This window comes from Gastrolobium bilobum, unplaced genomic scaffold (assembly GCF_033153095.1).
Source record: "Gastrolobium bilobum isolate Gb01-03AN ecotype WA unplaced genomic scaffold, APGP_CSIRO_Gbil_v1 utg22474, whole genome shotgun sequence".
NCBI lineage: Eukaryota > Viridiplantae > Streptophyta > Magnoliopsida > Fabales > Fabaceae > Gastrolobium > Gastrolobium bilobum.
Window position 1 is genome coordinate 38,629 of NW_026896591.1, and position 5,233 is coordinate 43,861.

General features: G+C 37.7%; 1 non-coding gene across 1 annotated transcript; it reads left to right on the forward strand.

Moving 5' to 3' along the window:
* Positions 1-4,107: 4,107 nt before the first annotated feature.
* Positions 4,108-4,214, forward strand: LOC133300802 (small nucleolar RNA R71). The gene has a single exon (XR_009750100.1). It is a non-coding gene; the product is annotated as a small nucleolar RNA R71 (small nucleolar RNA).
* Positions 4,215-5,233: the final 1,019 nt, after the last annotated feature.

Here is a 5,233-nt window from a genome sequence, read left to right on the forward strand (position 1 = left end):
TGAGGAGTTTTTAGGACGTGGAGGTTAAAGAAAGAAGTTGAAGAAGTAGAGGAGGGAGAACGTTACGAAATGAGTGGTCAGGAATTAGTGGTATTCAACTGCTAATGATGGTTTGAGGAGGTGGAACGGTTTAGGGCAAAATCATGGGAGAGAAGAAAAGAGGAGCAATTGCATTAATGGATGAGTGGACAGTTGCTTTTGCAGGCACGTTTTCAAAAATTTGCAATGAGTGCAGGTTTGATAACGGATGCATACCCTTGAATGACTCAGCAGGGACAGGTGTCCCTGCTATCCTTATCTCCTAAGCCTAGGGAACGTTCCCTTTTCTTAATCTCTTCTGACTTAGACTCCCAAGAAAAAAATATACTAACAAAATAACAATATGAAGATCTAATATCTATCATGGACTAAAAAAATTATAAAACAGAAATTCAGAAATATTAAGTCAAAAGAAATAATCTATATCTATTAGAGTAAATACCATTTTTGGTCCTCATCAAATTTAACGATGCCCGCTTTAGTCCCTAGAAAATAAAAAGGCTATTCGTCGTCCTTAAAAAATTCAAGATGGACCCATTTAGTTGAAATCGTGGTCCCTCATAAATTCAAAAAAGACCCATATTAGTCCCTCAAAAGGACTAAAATGGACCACTTCGAATTTCTTAGGGACGAGGAATAGCCTTTTTATTTGCTAGGGACTAAAGCAGGCATCGTAAAATTTGCTGAGGACCGAAAAATGTATTTAATCTTATTATTATTATTATTTTTAAAAGAAGTATAGTGTATGTGGTTATTGAACCACCCCAATGAAAAAAATGGCCTTGAAGGCCGTAGGCATGTGAGGTTGAAAATAAAATTTTCAAAACGGAATTACACATACCATATCAAGAAACATGCTTTGGGACATGGATGTTACCATGTTTGCTTTCCAAAACTTGAAGATGATCAAGGTGAGGCTTGAAGATACAAGCCCTCTAATGTTGATCCACACCACCCTTTGTCAAGACGGAAGAACTCTTCTTCAAGGCCACCAACGAACACCAAGGGAGGCAAGCTAGGCGTCCCTAATGGAGAGATAGGAGGCAAGGTTTCAAGGTGTTTAGTTGAGTGAATTTTCAGCAAGAAAAAACACAAAAGTGGCGCATGGAATTCACTTAGAAAGTGCTAGGTAATTTTCAAAACTCTCTTAAGAAAAACCTCACAAAAGGATGACCAAAGGAGATGAGAGAATGAGTGAATAAAAATCTGATTTCTTCACTCAAAAATCAGCCCTATGTAGCGCACACTAGGAGAGGAATGAGTGGAGTTGTTGCAAATCAAATCTTGCCAACAACCTCCTATCATATCCTCATGATATCAAGTGCATATCTCAACAAAAATAGGACTTAACAACCATCATATGGCCAGCCATATGGTGCGCCCCATTTAGCCTCAAAACAGTCCAGATACGTTGAGTAGTTGCATTCAAACTTGAACCAACTCACTCACTTATTCTCTCAACAAACCAAATCTGATTGGAGCTTATTTGGTTGATCCTATGACCATCACAAGACCCCAAAATCAGCGCCCCAAATCAGCCTTGGATGATGCCCAAAGATCTCCTCTTGATACTTGGGATTTGTTCCAACAAGATCTTATCTTATCCTTTTGTTATGAAACAACTTTTCATAGCCAATTCAAATTCAAATTCAAACATTTAAATTCAAACGTTCAAACATTTAAATTCAAAATTTAAATTCAAAATTCAAAATTCAAAATTCAAAATTCAAATTCAAAATTCAAATTTCAAATTTCAAATTCAAAATTCGAATTTCAAAATTCAAATTCAAATTTCAAATTTCAAATTTCAAATTCAAAAATCAAAATTTAAATATTTGATAATTAATTTAACTGATTAAATTAATTAGTAATGTCTTGGACCGTCCAAGCCCATTACATGATCCATGCACCCTTTTTCCTTTTGGTGGGCTTCCAAACTTCTTCTTGGGCTAACAACCATTATTAGGCCCAATACCTTTAATGCTATATTATCATGACAATAAGGTGTTAGTGTGTGACCCATTAGGCCCAACATAGCCACTGACATAAATGGGCTTGGGCCCAACAAGCTCACAACCCATCTAATAACAACACAGAGCACTAGCAATGCTTTGTTGCCCCAGAGCTAGTTAGGTTAATGACATAATCATCCTATTACACATATTTGGTTACCGTATGTATTTCTTTTCGTCTCGGTTACCTTCCCATTAAACCTAGGGTAAGGAAACGTATCAACCCTTGCGGTTTAGGGTAAGCTTTATTCGAAATAGGGAATCTTCAATTTACTGACTCTAACGACAGATCATCTCATGATCTCTTTTACTATGCATAGATTCCCGAGTCCTTGTAAATGTCATCCCGATTTCTCCGTTTTACAGATAACCTAATCTCTCACAGAGATTTGACGAATTCCTTCAGCTTATCACCCTAGCCATGTGCTCTTTCAGGACAAGCCCAACAGTGTACCTACGAGTCTCCATGTTTCAGGCAGACGAGGTATACAGTCAAAGCGTGCCTTCTAGAACACAGTCTAGGTAATAACTTCTGGTCTAAGGAAAGACATACCCAAATATAAAGAGACTACTCTAATGATACTCTCTGTGAGATTTTCTCATAGAGTCTCTTTGTGGGTCTATTCAGTGCGAGCTATACCCTTATAGGTCCACCCACAACTTTAGCTAAGGCATCTCCATATCTATAGCAGATGAGGTCTTTACCTTGTATCCAAATACAAGTAGATAAGTCGTGCTAGTCTTACCCGAGATCACCGATACCCATTCTCAGTGTCTCTAGACTAGGAACATAGAATTAGGAATAAACGTGCGGTATCCTCGATCCTCATAATCGTGATCTCATCACAGATACTCAAGAAATAACTGTTCTATTCCAAGGGGTTTATCCAGTTTATTCATAATATATTAACAATAATATCGAGACAAAATATGAAACAGGATAAAGAGTGCTTATTATTTATTTGCGACAAAAAGGTCCACATCTTATGTCCTTATTTAATCAAAAAAATTGTCTCTAGGACACCCATATACTAACACCCAAAACTATGTTCCTGCCACGGAACGCATTTTAATTATTTGGATTAGAGGTGAACATCAGATGTTCCCTCTCTTTTTGGAAGCTCTGTGGTTAAGTTTAATCACCCCAAAACTTTGTTCTTATTAGAGAACAAAGGTAACCACTGGGTTGCCTCCCAGTCAGCGCTTAATTTAGTGTCTTTAGCTAGACATGTTACTTACGTCTAAGTTCTCTAGGGAAGATGTTAAGGGGACTTCAGTGTCTCCTGGTAACTTTTCTGGTGTTCTGGTGTTGAGGCTAGCAGTTATCTGTCCCAGATGGAACTCAATGTTTTTGACCACAACATCGTTCCTGGTAACATATTCCTTCACATAATTCTCCAAGGTATTGATGCATTGATCCTCTGTGGGGAACGGAGCATAATTGGGTCTTCTCTGTTGGTCATATGCTCCATTTCCCATACTGCTGCCTAGTTGGTATTGTTACTGCTGATTGTTGTATGATGGTCTTTGGTTCATGGGTGGTCTCCATTGTGGGTTATGGTTATGATCTTTCTGTATGGTTCCTCCAGAATTCTGATCTGATTGTTGTTGCGTCCTGCATATTGATTATCTTTGGCCTGAGTGAAGTTTCTGCTCCCAAAATTTTCAGCATAACATACCAAGGCTGTGGATGGGCAGTCTGTTGAATCATGATGATCACCACATGCTGAGCATGGTTCACTCTCAGTGGCTGTGAGTCATAAGACTTCCATTCTTGGTTGTTCTTGGTCAGCTTTCAGATTCTTCACCTCATTCATTAGTGCAGCCAGTTGAGCTTCCATGACAGTTTGTTTGTCTAATTCTAGCATGCCTGCCTTCCTTACTGGGCTCATTTTTTCTAGTGGCCATTGGAGACATCTTTCTGCAGTGCCTTCTATTATTTCGTATATGGATTCAAGAGTTCTTGTAAAAAAAATCTCCTACAACAAAATCTAAATGTGATTGAGACGTATGATCAATCTTTTTATAGAAAGACTGTAAAATTCCCCATTTCTCCACCCCATGTTTTGGACATTTCCTGATGATGTCCTTATATCTCTCTCATGCTTCATAGAGATTTTCTCCATAAAATATTCTGAAATTAGATAGTTCTGCTCTAACATCAGCTTGACGAGACATAGGGAGAAATATCTCTATGAACTTATTATAGAGTTCTTCCCATGAATATATGGATCTAGGGGTGAGAGATTTCATCCAGATTTTGGCTATTGAGCCCAAAGAGTAAGGGAATAGCATCATTCTCATACTCTCTTCTGTTACACCCTTAGTTCTGAAATTATCATAAATATCTTGAAAGTTGATGAGGTGTGTATAAGGATCTTCTGCAGGGAGTCCATTGAAGACTCCAGCCTCCCTGATCATATTAAACATGATGGGTTTTAGCTCGAAGTTGGGAGCTACAACAGGAGAGAGGATTACTCATCTCTCTGGTCTGTTCCTTGAAGGAGCAGCCAAAGCTCTGAAGTTCTGTTTAAGAGGAATCTCTTCATTGTTATTGTTGTGATCAACCATGTTTATTTCAAAATTATTTTCCCTGAGATCTCTTCTTCTCCTGTGAAAAGTGCGTTCTGGTTCAGGATCAAAGAAGAACTCAAATATTTCAGTGGAGTGGTGAGAATCTGTTTCAGATTCTTCACTCATAAACCATAAAACTCATACAGTATGCACAACAGAGTATATAACAAAAATTTAACAAATGAAATATATACAGAGTATGAACTTAAAATAGTATTAAGGACAGAATTTAGTGTAACTATCCCCGGCAACGGCGCCAAAAACTTGTTGGGTGCGAACCTGTTAATTGCTTAGATGTTCATGTAAAGGACGTTCCCTTAATTTAGTTCATCAAGAGAAAACACATTCGTTCTCTTGACTTCAACCCAAGTGTGCAAGTGCATGCATGAAGTAATAAATGAGACTATTAATGCCCAGATTATCATTCCCACGAGGATAGAGCTCTAAATTATACCTTAAACTATTTTAAAAAGAATTAAAATGAAAAGAAAAGTTAGTAATTAATCTGTTTGGTCAAACGTTCCCTCCTCCTATCTTGACAACGTTCCTCAAGAATAGTAGGTTTAATCTGATTGAAAATAGCTCCTCGCATCGTTATATATGAAATC